The sequence below is a fragment of the Nesoenas mayeri genome, assembly GCF_963082525.1.
Source record: "Nesoenas mayeri genome assembly, chromosome: 2".
Classification (NCBI taxonomy): domain Eukaryota; kingdom Metazoa; phylum Chordata; class Aves; order Columbiformes; family Columbidae; genus Nesoenas; species Nesoenas mayeri.
Window position 1 is genome coordinate 110,184,809 of NC_137543.1, and position 16,770 is coordinate 110,201,578.

A 16,770-nucleotide genomic window follows, 5' to 3' on the forward strand; every position below is an offset into this window, starting at 1 on the left:
CCAGGGTGTGATCAGTAAGACTCACTCAACTTTTAACAGCCCAATCTGGCCAGTGCGTAAGTCTAGTGACGAGTGGAGACTAACTGTGGACTAACGTGGCCTGAATGAAGTTACGCCACCACTGAGTGCTGCTGTGCCTGACATGCTGGAACTGCAATTTGAACTGGAGTCAAAGGCAGCTAAGTGGTATGCTACAATTGACATTGCTAATGCATTTTTCTCTATTCCTGTAGCAGCAGAGTGCAGGCCGCAGTTTGCTTTCACCTGGAGAGGCATCCAGTACACGTGGAATCGCTTGCCCCAGGGATGGAAACACAGTCCTACCATCTGCCATGGACTGATCCAGACCACGCTGGAGCAAGGTAAAGCTCCAGAACACTTGCAGTATATTGATGACATCATCGTATGGGGCGACACAGCGAAGAAGTCTTCGAGAAAGGTGAGAGAATAATTCAGATTCTTTTGGATGCTGGCTTTGCCATAAAACGAAGCAAGGTCAAGGGACCTGCACGAGAGATCCAGTTTTTAGGAATAAAATGGCAAGATGGCCGTCGTCAGATCCCAATGGATGTGATCAACAAGATTGCTGCAATGTCTCCACCTACTAATAAAAAGGAGACACAGACTTTCTTGGGCGTTGTAGGTTTTTGGAGAATGCATATCCCTGACTACAGCCAGATTGTGAGCCCTCTCTATCGAGTGATTCATAAAAAGAACCAATTTGAGTGGGGCCCTGAACAACGACAAGCCTTTGGACAAATTAAGCGTGAGATAACTCATGCGGTGGCCCTTGGACCAGTTTGGACTGGACTAGATGTTAAAAATGTGCTTTACACCGCAGCCGGAGATAATGGACTTACCTGGAGCCTCTGGCAGAAAGCACCAGGAGAAACCCGAGGTCGACCCTTAGGTTTTTGGAGTCGAGGGTACAAAGAATCCGGGGTCAACTATACTCCAACTGAAAAAAGAGATACTAGCAGCATACGAAGGAGTTCGAGCTGCTTCAGAAGTGATCGGTACTGAAGCACAGCTCCTCCTAGCACCTCCACTGCCGGTGCTGAGCTGGATGTTCAAAGGGACGGTTCCCTCTCCACATCATGCAACCAAAGTTACGTGGAGTAAATGGATTGCATTGATCACACAACGAGCTCAAATTTGAAGTCCCAACCGTCCAGGAATCTTAGAAGTGATTACAGACTGGCCAGAAGGCAAAGACTTTGGGATGTCTCCAGATGAGGAGGAAGTAAAACATGCTGAAGAAGCACCACCGTATAATACACTTTCAGAGACTGATAAGCAGTGTGCACTGTTCACAGATGGATCCTGTCGTCTTGTAGGAAAACATCGAAGGTGGAAAGCTGCTGTGTGGAGTCCCACATGACAAGTTACAGAAGCCACTGAAGGACAAGGTGAATCTAGTCAATTTGCAGAAGTGAAAGCCATCCAGCTGGCTTTGGACATTGCTGAACGAGAGAAGTGGCCAATACTTTATCTCTATACTGACTCATGGATGGTAGCAAATGCCTTGTGGGGGTGGCTACAGCAATGGAAGAAAAGCAACTGGCAGCACAGGGGTAAACCCATTTGGGCTGCCACACTGTGGCAAGACATTGCTGCTCGGCTAGAGAGCCTGCCTGTGAAAGTTCATCATGTAGATGCTCATGTGCCTAAAAGTTGAGCCACTGAGGAACATCTAAACAACCAACAAGCAGATCAAGCTGCTAAGATTAAAGTAGCTGAGGTGGACTTGGACGGGCAACATAAAGGTGAACTTTTCCTAGCTCGGTGGGCCCATGATGCTTCAGGGCATCAAGGTAGAGATGCAACATATAAATGGGCTCGCGATCGAGGGGTGGATTTAACTATGGACACTATTTCACGGGTTATTCATGAATGTGAAACTTGCGCCGAAATCAAACAAGCGAAACGGTTAAAGCCTGTATGGTATGGGGGGCGATGGTTAAAGTATAAGTATGGAGAAGCTTGGCAGATTGATTATATTTCACTTCCACAAACACGTCAAGGTAAGTATTATGTACTTACAATGGTGGAAGCAACCACTGGATGGTTAGAAACATATGCTGTACCTCATGCTACAAACCCGAAATACTATCTTGGGCCTTGAAAAGCAAGTCCTTTGGCGACATGGTATGCCAGAAAGAATTGAATCAGACAGTGGTACTCATTTCAAAAACAGTATTATAGACAAATGGGCCAAAGAACATGGTATTGACTGGGTATATCATATTCCATATCATGCACCAGTCTCTGGGAAAATTGAAAGGTACAATGGTTTGCTAAAAACTACACTAAAGGCACTTGGTGGTGGAACCTTTAAAAACTGGGATTCACATTTAGCAAAAGCCACTTGGTTGGTCAACACCAGGGGATCAACCAATCGAGCCGGGCCTGCCCAATCAGAAATTCTACGGACTGTAGAAGGAGATAAAGTTCCTGTAGTACACATGAAAAATATGTTAGGAAAGGCAGTCTGGGTTACTCCTGCCTCAGGCAAAGGCAAGCCCATTCGTGGGATTGTTTTTGCCCAGGGACCTGGCAGCACCTGGTGGGCGATGCTTAAGGATGGAGAAGTTCGGTGTGTGCCTCAAGGGGATTTGAGTTTAGGTGAAAATATGCAATACTGAACTGCAGGATGTGAATTGCCATACTAACAGTATTTAATAAGTGTCTTTCAGATCAAGACAGTGATGATGAAACCAAAGCTAGCTTCTTTGAGTGGCGCCTGACAACTTCTTTGAAGTTGCTGTGTTTAACCCACAAACAGTGGTCATGAGATCCACTTGTACCATTCTTCCTGCCCTGGGAGACTGTTGTGACAAAATGAACTTAATGAACTTTTCAAAGGATGGTCCACTGATTAAGATTAATTACTCCTGTGTATATATCTACATATGTATATATATATATATAGTAGTAGTGATTAATTAGATTGTGTTGATAGATTGTATTGATAAGGTTTAAGTATTCAGTGAATGGCATATTATAAGGGGTAGAATGTCCTGGTTTTGTTGAAAACAAGTTTCTCTTTCAGTGAATTTTGCCTGTCAGCTAAAGCCTTCATATTAACTGCATTTTCCTGGAGAACCAGATACATGTTTTGGTAAACCTAGCAATGGAATACAAACTTATTGGTAAGCATGGATGGACATCTCGCGAGAGGGGCTACGAGAAACAACTGACCAACTGTGTATAACATTCCATTCAGGTGAATACTTCATATAAAATGGGAGATCACGAGGATCTCGTTCCTTTTTTTCCTTTTTTTCCTTTTTCCTTCTTTTCCCTATGGCCGACATTAGGAGAGGACCTTGCTAGTCGTCCCTGCGAACTGAGGCCTAGTGAGAGACTGAATCCAGCTCTGGTTGGCTGTGCAGTCTAATCCAGGACTTTGGGTGCCGGCTCTGGAGTTGCTGAGACTTTCAAGATTGGTTTTGTATATTTTGTATTATTTTCTCTATTCTTATTAGTAGCATTAGTAAAACATCTTTAATTTTTTCCAACTCTCTTCTCTCTGTTCTTCTTTTCCTCCCAATCGCCTCTCCTTAGTGGAAAGGGGGGAGAGGGAGGGGCAAAAGGGGGAAGTGGGGGGGAAAGAGGGGGTTAACAATACATCTGCCAGTGTTTTATTGTCATCCAGCAATCTTAACCCTCGACATGGTTTCAGTGACATCTCAGACCCATAAAGCTGAACTTAGCTAAATGGAGGTGAAGACGAGGTGGATACATGTTTAATAACTACAGTTCTTTCTATGGGAACCACTTTGGAAACTTTCCTGTAAAAAAAACCAAGCCTGCAGCAGGTAGTCTGTTAGGATTATAGCTTCAGTCATTTTTGTGTGCCTCATGCTGGAAATCGTGGTTTCAGAAATCTCAGTTCCTAGGTGGTTTGATGTTAATTTCAGGGTTAATTTTTCTTAATCCCGGACATTGTAAGGAAGGTTTGGTCCTTTCTTACAATAATCTGACAATACGGTGCTCATTTCAAAGCACATTCAGAGGAGAGGCACCCATCTCAACGTTTGCCGGTGGAGCTGAGCGAGCCAGGGGAATGACAAGGGGCTTGCCAGATCTGGGAACAAAACCTGTGCTTTGCTCATCAAGCCAGGTGGTGAGGCCACCTCTGCCGTGCCAGGTCTGTTAGGAAGATGGATGCAGCTGCATCAAGGGAGACAAAACCGTATCCACCTCCTGAGATAGTCATGGATGGCATGCCTAGGTGCCTGTGGATACATGAGTTTGAGCAGCGTTTGGAGGTTAATTACAGATTCTTTAGGAACCAGTTAGTTGGAAATGGGGGAGTGGGGAAAAGAAGTACTAGAATGTTGATGTAGAAATACATGTCTATTCAATCATTGAGCTTGGTAGCAAAGGAGGTCATCTCCTGGTACGGTGGAGCTTGTGCCTCAAGGGCACCCTGGCTAAGAGAGGAGGCATGATGCTAATCAGCAGTTTGAGTGTTATATTTTAGACATTGACTGCTTGCTGTGGTTTAACCCCAGCCAGCAACCAAGCACCACGCAGCTGCTGCCTTACCCCCCAATGGGATGGAGGAGAGAATCAGAAGAGTAAAAGTGAGAAAACTCATGGCTTGAGATAAGGACTGTTCAATAGGTGAAGCAAAAGTGTGCACACAAGCAAAGCAAAACAAGGGATTCATTTGTTGCTTCCCATTGGCAGAAAGCCAGGCTCCATCATGCACAACCATTACTTGGGAAGATAAATGGCATCACTCCAAATGTCCCTCCCCTTTATATGCTCTATATGTAACTCCAAATGTCCCCCAGCTTTTTATGCTGGACATGATATCACACGGTACGGGATATCACTTTGGTCAGTTGAGGTCAGCTCTCCTGGCTGTGTCTCCTCCCAGTTTCTGGTGCACCCCAACCCTTTTTGCTGGTGGGGCAGTGCAAGAAGCAGAAAAGGCCTTGACTCTGTGTAGGCACTGCTCAGCAATAGCTAAAAGATACCTCTATTATCAACACTGGCTCCAGCACAAATCCAAATCATTGCCCCAGACTAGCTACTGTGAAGAAAATTAACTCTATCCCAGTCAAAACCAGTACACTACTGTGCGGAAAGTAGTGAATTGGTCTTTCTCTCCAACTGACCTCAGCAGCATGATATGTTTCTGTTATAGTTATGATTGTTTTTCACTCGATTTGTGAAGAAGGACTTACGGTAAGGGTGTGCCACTGCTTCTGGTTTTGCAGCATTATTTAAACCTGTAATGAACTATGGATATTTTTCATTGACTTCCTAAAAAAAAGATAAATGATAAATATCTGTATGCATAGGTAAGGTGCCTAGAGTGTGGGTGTTAATGAGTAAGCCCAGTTGGTCCTACACAGAGGGCAGCAGTCCACAAAGACCACTGTGGAGCTGCTTTTCTGATAGTGGTTCCCTTTGTTGCAGCAAAAGTTATCATCACGGTGTATTGCATCCGACTTCAAGAATGGCTGTGTTTGTCTCTAGGGCAACATGCAAGTCTAAACGGGACAATGCAGTTGGTCCATTAAATGCTTCTGTTTGGTGCGGTGTAAGTAGGTAGAAGAAACCGTGCCGTAGAGCAAGTTTCTTGCTATAAGATTTGGTTAGAATCCTCTAGTCACATGAGTTACCCTTATGAGTATGCAGTGAAGATGAAAGTGTTGCAATGTATATTTTCTACCTTATATTTCATTTTGATGTTAACTTGATACTTTTGTGTGGAAAGGGAGATGTTTTTAAAAGTAAAACCACATTGTGCGTATTCACTCAGAAATGCTGATGACACTTGGTAATTCTTAATTTTTAAGCAAAATCAGGAAAGAAACATCAAGACAAAATAACAAGGTGAGCTGTTTCTGTCAGTTGCATTTCTTCTTCATTTCTTTGACCATCTGCACTAATTTGCAAGGAGGAAGTGCAAAGTGCAGGTTTTTTGAAAGTCTTTTGTGCTCATCCAGTTGAGCTGGGTTTCCACTGATGAAATAACTCCACATCTCTGACACTAGGGAGGCTCAAAGATCAAGCCCTCGCTCTGGAGCAAGACGTGCTCCTCAACTGAATGGTTGCAAATCCTTCTGAGTTGAGCAATAAATGTTCATATCCTATGGAATTGTTTTTCTTCTAGTACTCATTTCTAGAAATTTTTTGCTGTTTCCCATGTAAAAAAAAATATATATTAAAATACAAGAACCTGAGAACAACAGTGCTCCATCAGAGAGAAGGTCCATCTGGCCCAATGCCATGTCTTTAGAGTGGCCAGCCACCAGTGTCTACAGCAGAGCACATGAGCAGAGCCAGTCTACTTCTGCCGGGGTCCTGGGGGTGCTCCGAGGCCTCAGTGGCTGGGACCGGCCTCCCCTGGGACCCCCACTCACCGCCACCGTCTCCTGCCAAGGGCCCAGGGGACGTGTCTCAGCTCAGCCTGGGGCCTTGGGTCCCTGCCTGAGCCCTGTTGTAGGTGTGTGTGCCCGTCCTGTCTCTGCCTCTGTCCCTTGCTGGGCCTGGGCCCTGCCCTGCAGAGAGCGGCTCTCCTGGATGGAGCCTTCAGGGCTCAGTCAGGGCTTGTCATGCACAACTCCAGGCATAACAGAGCAGAATTCTTCTCTTCTGTGTGCTGACAATGAGCCGCATAACCATTAGACAATTTGCCTGAAATGCCGGGAGGTCTTAGCTCCATGAACACTTTCTAGTACACAAACCACAAATGATATAAGTCAAAACAGGATTTTATTTTATGTCATTTACTGACTCTGTTTACAGAGCCGATGTGCACAAGCATTAACACAAGCTCGTGTAGCCAGGAGCAGACTGATGCATTCTTCAGTTCAGCTTGAAGAAACATCCCCTGCAGTCTGGCAAAGACAAGATACAGAACTGCAAGAGCAGCATCAGGAATAGAGACCAAGCTGTCCCTGGTTCCTGAAGAGGGAGAATGAGCGGTATGAGGATCAGGAGTGACCATGCACAGAAGAAGAAGAAAAGAAGAAGAAGAAAAGAAGAAGAAAAAGAGTAAAAAGAGAAGAAAGGAAGAATAAGAAGGGAAGAAGAAGAAGAGAAGAAGAAAAGAAGAAGTAGTACTAGTAGTATTAGTACTAGTATTGGTGATACTGTGAAGGGATTTTCCAAACTATGACATATAGCGATGGCAAGCAGACATTTTCCCTTTGAAAACTTGCTAAGCTCTTGTGCTTCTTGGCCAGTGACACCTAACTAGCTTTCTTGTGACTGACCGGCACAGCGTTCCACACAGGGAGGGTTGAAAAGTGGCAGATCCGGATGGCGCAGCAAGCCGGGAGACCTGCCAAGCACAGGCTGTTTTGCAGCAGCCAGAACCCCTGGGGAAATGGAATCCAGGGAAAAGAAGAGCTGGCCCCTGCTGCAAAGTTCCTCTGGGTAAGACAGCCTGAGAGAGCCCGGGGCTGTGCTCAGTGCTACTGAGGACAAGAAGTAACTCCTAAGAGAACCCTTGTCACTCACCCTGGAACTCCAAGAAGCTTTCTCCCCCCAGCTGCAGGGCAGGAAGGCCATCTTCCTGATGCTTGAGCAGCAGGCAGGAACCGAGCCAAAAGGGCCCAGAGGAGCTCTGCAAAGTGGTCATGCTCAATGCTGCAGAGGAAGGCAAAAAACCCCCGGGGACCAGGGCCAATCTGCCCCGGGGGAAAATTCCTTCCTGACCCCAATGCTGGCGATCGGCTGTTCCCTAAGCATGTGAGCCAGACCTGGCTCCTTGTCCCACAGGCTGGTCATGCCTCTCAGGAGCTGCTCAAGCCCTATCCTGCCTTGACTTTGATACTTGAGGCTTTGATTTAGTATGGTTGAGGCTGCTTGCTGGGCTGGTTGGGGCTCATTTCCATCTGGTTGGTTTTGGATACTTTGTTTCCTTTGCAATAGGTTGTTCCTAGATTGGTTGTAGGTTGGTGTTTTCTACCTTGCCTGAAGCTCTTTCTTTTGAGCCTTGATTGACATTGGTTGCTTTAGCTGGGTTTCTCTGAGTTGTTTGAGGGTGTTTTGTTGAGGCTGCTTGTTTGCAGGTTGTGTGCTTGTAGGCCATTTAGGCTTGGTTGTTTTGGGGCTGTTTCATTGGCCTTTAGGTTCCTGGGTTTAGGTTGCTGGGATTAGCTTGGTTGCAGTTGGTTAGTTGGTGGCTTGAGGTGGTTTGGGGCCGTTTTAATTCCGATTTCTGTTGTTTGGTTCAGGTGTGTTTTGCTGTTGCTCTTTCTGAGGAGGCTGATGTTGTTTTAGGAAGGTTCTTCAGGGTTGGCTGTTAGAGTTTGGTTTTAGTGTTTTGGTGTGGGTATCTTGGTTCAGGTTGTTAAGGTTGTTAGAGGCTGTTGTCTTGAGTCAGGTTGTTGGAGGCTGGTTCTTGAAGGCTGGCTGGTTAAGGGTGGCTGGTTTAGATTGGTTGGCTGGGTGAGGTGACTTTTGGCTGAGGTTGCTTGATGTTTTTCTGCTAGGTTGTTATTGAAGGTTGGTTGTATGTTTTAGGTGGGATGTTTGAACTTGGTTTCAGTGCTTGTTTGAGGATGGCTTAGGCTGCTTGATTTTGGTTGCTGGTATTTAGGTTGTGGAGGTGATTTAGGTGTTTTGGATTGGTTCATTTCATTAGGTGGCTTAGGTAGGTTGTTGTACATATGCGTCTTTAGGAAAGCGAGTTGAAGTAGTTTTGCTTTGCATAGTTTGGTTTGGTTGAAGTGTTTCTGTCTACCTAGGTTTAGCTTGATTGGTTGAATTGGTTTTGGATGGGGCAGAATAGCTAGTTTTTTTGAGCTTGTTTTAAGAGGGTTTTCTTTAGCTTGGTTTGTTTTGCGTTCGTTTAGCCTGGTATAGGTTGTTTGGTTTACTTTGGTTGATGCTGTTTGGTTCAGGATTTTAAGGGTTGTTTGTTCTAGTTTAGCTGGTTTTGGTAGTTCACTTTCCATAATTTGCCTTGTTTTTGCTTCTCTGCTTTGGGTAGGGATTTTTAGAATCATGTTGGCTGTTTTAAGAAGGCTTTTTTGCTTGAGGTAGGATCTTTTGCTTGAGGGGGGTTGAGCAGAGCACGAGGCCGACATTGGTAGAGCAGGAGCAGCAGGCACTGAGGCCAAAAGGGCCTCAAGAAGCCTTGATGAGGAGCCGTGCTCAACTTCTCAGACTTCCCAGAGTGCCCAAATGCCTCTGACCTAATGGACCTTGCGGGCAGGAATCCTTCCCGTGACTGTCAGGACACCAGGGGCTGCTCCAAATCACTGGGACCCCTGGCAACATCTCTATCTACATCCTATTTCTTACCGCTGCTGACCCTGGCTCTGCAGGGGATGAAGACAGCGAGCTCTGCAGTGCTCCTCCAGAAGTCATTCCCTTGCTCTTACCACTGCTGTCCAGCTCAGAAGGGTTTCCGTCCAAAAGAGGAGTCGTGCAGCAGAGAACCTTCCGCAGGCTCGTCCAGCCTCCAGTCTTCTCCTTCCTCACTCCCCACCAAGGAATTCCACCAGCTCTTCAAGGCCTTCCTCGGGGATGTGTTGGGGCTGCCTCTGGGCCAGCTCTGGCAGTGGACACGGGAGGCTGCTCCTTCTTATCCTGCCCGAGTCATTGTGACCGCTGCGTTGCCGGGTGCTGGCATTGTGACATGGGGTGACGGGGCCCCTGTGTGCAGCCCCGCCCGCAGCAGCCCCGCCTGCCAGCCCTCTGCTCAGCACCCTATGGAGGAAGCCTTTGGGGTGCTTCCCCGAGACAGTCCTGGTGCTCAGGAGGCTTCATTGTCAAATGCTGAAAGAAATACCACTTGAGATCTCCCCAGGATCTGGCAGGTGCCAAGGCACTTGTCACTTTCAAAGAGATCCTGGCTGCATCTAACCAGCCATCTCACTGGTACAATCCATTTGGGGAAGATTTTCAGAAGATACCATTTTTTGTGTGCTGGGATGTGTTTTTTCTACCTTATTTCCTTGCATGCAGAATGGAAAAATACCAAAGTGTAAGTTGCTCGAAAAATAGATGTGCGTCCACCATCCTCTTGATTAATGTTGCACTCAGTAATATTTATCACTCCCCCAGCACTTAATTTGCCATACATTTTGTTTGTGGATTTCAGTGGGACAGTTCCAGTTGCGCAGAAGACTGGTTTTTGTGTGTCTGATGGAGACAAGAGCAGCGGAATTCCGCCAGCCGACCCGGTGGGCCAGTAAAAGCATTAGCAGGCTTAGCACTCCCATTTTACTCCGATGCCTTGTGTCAGGCAACTACAAGTTTCCTTTACTGATCTGGTAAGACTCTGTAGGAAACTGTACCTGTATCACAAAGCAGACGGCACAGGAGGATCTGAAAACCCTAGTGATTAGGTTCCAAACCATGGCATCCAATTACGCTTTTCAACTAGTGCAAGGACAGCCCTTACGAGCGGACTCTGTTGCAGTGTCAAAAACTGAGGTCCTGTCTGAACCCCAATAGCATGGGAACACATGGCTTGTTGAAAGGGTTCAACTGCGTTACTCTGCTCTTTACAGGACTCTTGTTCTCCTCCCGCTTTCCACAGTTGCGGGAGGCTGTTACATACCATTCTCCTATAGACAGACATAATTCCTGCATGTAAAGCAAGGATCATTTCTGGAACAATTCACACTTGTGAAAGATTGTGAAGCCCCTGGGGAGTTGAATATCATGATGCAAAACCAGGAGAAGAATTGAAGAAGTGGTGTCAGTGACATCTCAGACCCATAACGCTGAACTGTAGTTCTACAGCACTAGCACTGGAGTCTGTGCTCCAGTTTATGTAACACTGTCCTGAAAGATTCAGGCTGTGCTAAAGGTAAGAGGTCTCCTGGATGCTCTTAAAAGCGTCCAAATATTGGGAAATATTTCATCGCTATGTTGTTTCCTTTTCACTTAGCTAAATGGAGGTGGGGAGGAGGGGGATACATGTTTAATAACATTCCACTACAGTTCTTTCTATGGGAACCACTTTGGAAATTTTCATGGAAAAAAAAAAAAAAAAACAAGCCTTCAGCAGGTAGTCTGTTAGGATTATAGCTTCAGCCATTTTTGTATGCCTCATGCTGGAAATCGTGGTTTCAGAAATCTCAGGTCCTAGGTGGTTTGGTGTTAATTTCAGGGTTAATTTTTCTTAATCCTGGACATTGTAAGAAAAGTTTTGTCCTTTCCTACAATAATCTGACAATACGGTGCTCATTTCAAAGCACATTCAGAGGAGAGCCACCCATCCCAACGTTTGCCCGTGGAGCTGAGTGAGCCAGGGGAATGACAAGGGGCTTGCCAGATCTGGGAACAAAACCTGTGCTTTGCTCATCAAGCCAGGTGGTGAGGCCACCTCTGCCGTGCCAGGTCTGTTAGGAAGATGGATGCAGCTGCATCAAGGTAGACAGAAGCGTATCCACCTCCTGAGATAGTCATGGATGACATGCCTAGGTGCCTGTGGATACATGAGTTTGAGCAGCGTTTGGAAGTTAATTACAGATTCTTTAGGAACCAGTTAGTTGGAAATGGGGGAGTGGGGAAAAGAAGTACTAGAATGTTGTTGTAGAAATACATGTCTATTCAATCATTGAGCTTGGTAGCAAACATGGTTTTTCTCCTTGTCCATTTCTATTTGGCTTTGATTGAAATTATGGCAAGAGAGCAAAGGAGAGGATAGGGGAAGCTGATTCTGCAGCACCTGATAGGAAGAAGCTATCATACAGGAGAAATTAGGAAGTGGCCAGAACCCAGGCAAAAGCTCAGGGGAGCTAAGATGAGGAGCAGGAACCAATCTGTGCACATGAGAGGTGCAAACAAAGCACTGGCGTTCTCCTGCTGCCAAAAGGAAGGTGGGACAAAGAACTAGTGAGGCCCCCTGGGTCTAAGAGCGTCAAGCTGCAAACCAGATATACACCCCTCTTTGTTGCCTCTCCCTGGTGACATGAGTACTGATTTTCAGGTATTTCCTTCCTGTCTCAGTAACAGGTGAGGTAGCACCTGCAGGAGTATTGGTCTTTGGGTTTTCTCCACTACTCTGCGTCCCTCTTCACAGAGCTCACTCTCATTCCCCCCTGAAAGGGGGTGGGCAAGAAATGATTACAGCCTGGCAGTCACTGATATTGTTAATGTTGCCTCCTGTGCTTTGAGTATAGAGTAAAAAGGGGTTGGAGACAGGTTGGGAGAAGCCTCATCCACAGACCACAGCAGCTGTGAGAGCGGTTGTGCACACTTTTACTTTTTCCTTTCTGCTGAAGCTCTGGAGGGGGATCAGGGTAGCACAGAGTTATTCTTTACCCCATGCTTCTCAGCAGAAGGCTGGAAGTTGTCCTTTTTCCACCTCGATTGGTGCTATGCCAGTTTGTTGGATGTCAGTATCCCAAGCATGAAGGAAGTAGGTCATTTGCTGGTATGGTGGAGCGTGTGCCTCAAGGGCACCCTGGCTAAGAGTGGAGGCACGATGCTAATCAGCAGTTTGAGTGTTATATTTTAGACATTGTCTGCCTGTTGTGGTTTAACCGCAGCCGGCAACTAAGCACCACGCAGCTGCTGCCTTACCCCCCAGTGGGATGGAGGAGAGAATCAGAAGAGTAAAAGTGAGAAAACTCATGGCTTGAGATAAGGACTGTTCAATAGGTGAAGCAAAAGACGTGCACACAAGCAAAGCAAAACAAGGGATTCATTCATTGCTTCTCATGGGCAGACAGCTGTTCAGCCATCCCCAGGAAAGCCGGGCTCCATCACGCATAACCATTACTTGGGAAGATAAATGGCATCACTCCAAATGTCCCCCCCCTTTAGATGCTCTATATGTAACTCCAAATGTCCCCCAGTTTTTATGCTTGGCATGATATCACACGATATGGGATATCCCTTTGGTCGGTTGGGGTCAGCTCTCCTGGCTGTGTCTCCTCCCAGTTTCTGGTGCACCCCAACCCTTTTTGCTGATGGGGCAGTGCAAGAAGCAGAAAAGGCCTTGACTCTGTGTAGGCACTGCTCAGCAATAGCTAAAAGATACCTCTATTATCAACACTGGCTCCAGCACAAATCCAAATCATTGCCCCAGACTAGCTACTGTGAAGAAAATTAACTCTATCCCAGTCAAAACCAGTACACTGCTGTCCTGAAAGTAGTGAATTGGTCTTTCCCTTCAACTGAATCCAACATGCCTATATATTTCTGTTATATTTATTTTTTTTTCACTTGTTTTGTGAAGAAAACCATACGAATTTTTTTTTGTTCTCAACACAAAGTAGGTTATGATAAGGGTGTGCCACTGCTTTTGGTTTTGCAGCATTATTTAAACCTGTAATGAACTATGGATATTTTTTATTGACTTCCTAATAAAAGATAAATGATAAATATCTGTATGCATAGGTAAGGTGCCTAGAGTGTGGGTGTTAATGAGTAAGCCCAGCTGGTCCTATGCACAGGGCAGCAGTCCATAGAGACCACTGTGGAGCTGCTTTTCTGATAGTGGTTCCCTTTGTTGCAGCAAAAGTTATCATCACGGTGTATTGCATCCGACTTCAAGAATGGCCGTGTTTGTCTCTAGGGCAACATGCAAGTCTAAACGGGACAATGCAGTTGGTCCATTAAATGCTTCTGTTTGGTACAGTATTAGCAGGTAGAAGAAACCATGCCGTAGAGCAAGTTTCTTGCTATAAGGTTTGGTTAGAATCCTCTAGTCACATGAGTTACCCTTATGACTATGGAGTGAAGATGAAAGTGTTGGAATGTTTCTTTTCTATGTTATCTTTCAGTTTGATGTTAAGCACTTGATAGTTTTGTGTGGAAAGGGAGATGTTTTTAAAAGTATTTAAACGTTTTGTAATAAAACCACGTTACGCGTATTCACTCAGAAATGCTGATGACACTTGGTGTTTCTTAATTTTTAAGCAAAATCGAGAAAGAAACATCAAGACAAAATAACAAGGTGAGCTGTTTCTGTCTGTTGCATTTCTTCTTCATTTCTTTGACCATCTGCACAAATTTGCAAGGAGGAAGTGCAAAGTGGAGGTTTTTTGAGAGTCTTTTGTGCTCATCCAGTTGAGCTGGGTTTCCACTGATGAAATAACTCCACATCTCTGACACTAGGGAGGCTCAAAGATCAAGCCCTCGCTCTGGAGCAAGACGTGCTCCTCAACTGAATGGTTGCAAATCCTTCTGAGTTGAGCAATAAATGTTCATATCCTATGGAATTGTTTTCCTTCTAGTACTCATTTCTAGAAATTCTTGTTCTGTTTCCCATGTAAAAAAAACCAACATACTAAAATACAAGAACCTGAGAACAAGAGTGCTCCATCAGAGAGAAGGTCCATCTGGCCCAATGCCCTGTCTTTAGAGTGGCCAGCCACCAGTGTCTACAGCAGAGCACATGAGCAGAGCCAGTCTGCTTCTGCTGGGATCCTGGGGGTGCTCCGAGGCCTCAGTGGCTGGGACCGGGCTCCCCTGGGACCCCCGCCCACCGCCACCGTCTCCTGCCAAGGGCCCAGGGGACCTGTCTGAGCTCAGCCTGGGGCCTTGAGTCCCTGCCTGAGCCCTGTTGTAGGTGTGTGTGCCCGTCCTGTCTCTGCCTCTGTCCCTGGCTGGGCCTGGGCCCTGCAGAGAGCGGCCCTCCTGGATGGAGCCCTCAGGGCTCAGTCAGGACTTGTCATGCACAACTCCAGGCATAACAGAGCAGAATTCTTCTCTTCTATATGATGACAATGAGCCGCATAACCATGAGACAATTTGCCTGAAATGCCGGGAGGTCTTAGCTCCATGAACACTTTCTAGTACACAAACCACAAATGATGTAAGTCGAAAGAGGATTTTATTTTATGTCATTTACTGACTCTGTTTACAGAGCCGATGTGCACAAGCATTAACACAAGCTCGTGTAGCCAGGAGCAGACTGATGCATTCTTCAGTTCAGCTTGAAGAAACATCCCCTGCAGTCTGGCAAAGACAAGATACACAACTGCAAGAGCAGCATCAGGAATAGAGACCAAGCTGTCCCTGGTTTCTGAAGAGGGAGAATGAGCGGTATAAGGATCAGGAGTGACCATGCACAGAAGAAGAAAAAAAAAGAAGAAGAAAAGAAGAAGAAAAAGAGTAAAAAGAGAAGAAAGGAAGAATAAGAAGGGAAGAAGAAGAAGAGAAGAAGAAAAGAAGAAGTAGTACTAGTAGTATTAGTACTAGTATTGGTGATACTGTGAAGGGATTTTCCAAACTATGACATATAGCGATGGCAAGCAGACATTTTCCCTTTGAAAACTTGCTAAGCTCTTGTGCTTCTTGGCCAGTGACACCTAACTAGCTTTCTTGTGACTGACCGGCACAGCGTTCCACACAGGGAGGGTTGAAAAGTGGCAGATCCGGATGGCGCAGCAAGCCGGGAGACCTTCCAAGCACAGGCTGTTTTGCAGCAGCCAGAACCCCTGGGGAAATGGAATCCAGGGAAAAGAAGAGCTGGCCCCTGCTGCAAAGTTCCTCTGGGTAAGACAGCCTGAGAGAGCCCGGGGCTGTGCTCAGTGCTACGGAGGACAAGAAGTAACTCCTAAGAGAACCCTTGTCACTCACCCTGGAACTCCAAGAAGCTTTCTCCCCCCAGCTGCAGGGCAGGAAGGCCATCTTCCTGATGCTTGAGCAGCAGGCAGGAACCGAGCCAAAAGGGCCCAGAGGAGCTCTGCAAAGTGGTCATGCTCAATGCTGCAGAGGAAGGCAAAAAACCCCCGGGGACCAGGGCCAATCTGCCCCGGGGGAAAAAATTCCTTCCTGACCCCAATGCTGGCGATCGGCTGTTCCCTGAGCATGTGAGCCAGACCTGGCTCCTTGTCCCACAGGCTGCTCATGCCTCTCAGGAGCTGCTCAAGCCCTATCCTGCCTTGACTTGGAGCCAGATCAGGGGCTTCCAAGAAAGCAAAAGTGCCTCTGGCCACATTGATCTTGGGGGCAAGTATCCTTCCCATGCCTGTCAGGGCAAAAGAGGCTTCTCCAATTCTCTGAGACCCCTGGCAATATCTCTGTATCCTATTTCTTACCACTGCTGCCCCTGGCTCTGCAGGGAATGAAGACGGCGAGTTCCGCGGTGCTTCTCCACAAGTCATTCCTTTGCTCTTACCACTGCTGTCCAGCTGAGAAGACCCCATAGGCTTGAGAACCTCTAGGGGCTGGTGGTTCTCCTAATCTCCTGAGGGGCTGTCCCTGGTCCTCAATGGCCATGTGCTGGGCACAGCTGCTGGGTGTCCCTGATGTCTCTTTTGCCATTCCGACTGTTTGTCTACTGTTTGTGGATTCTTTAAGGATTGTTGTTGAAGGTTGCAGGTTGGCTTTTTAAGGTTTCTTGTTTCGGACTTGTTTGGTGGAGGTTGGTTGTTTCAGGTTGGTTGGTAGAGGCTGCTTTGGTGTAGGTTGGTCAAGGCTCTTTGTTCTAGGCTGGTCTTTTTGTTTAGCTTAGTTGAGGCTGGTTGGCTGAAACCGATTGTTTGGCTTGTTGAGGCTCATTGTTTCCAGATTTTTTTTGTTATTGTTGCTTTTTTTACTTTGTAATAGTTTGTTTCTAGGTTATTTCTAGGTAGGTTGTTTCTAGGTTGTTTGTAGGTTGATTTTTTCTACCTTGTTCCAAGCTCTTTGTTTTGACTGTTGATTTAGGTTGGTTGCTTTAGCTGGCTTTCTCTGAGTTCTTTGAAGGTGTTTTGTTGAGGCTGCTTGTTTGCAGGTTGTGTGCTTGTAGGTCATTTAAGCCTGGGTGGATTGGGGCTGTGTCAGTTGGCATTAGGTTGATTGTTTTAGGTTCCTTGCTTGAGGTTTGTTGGTTTAGCTTGTGAG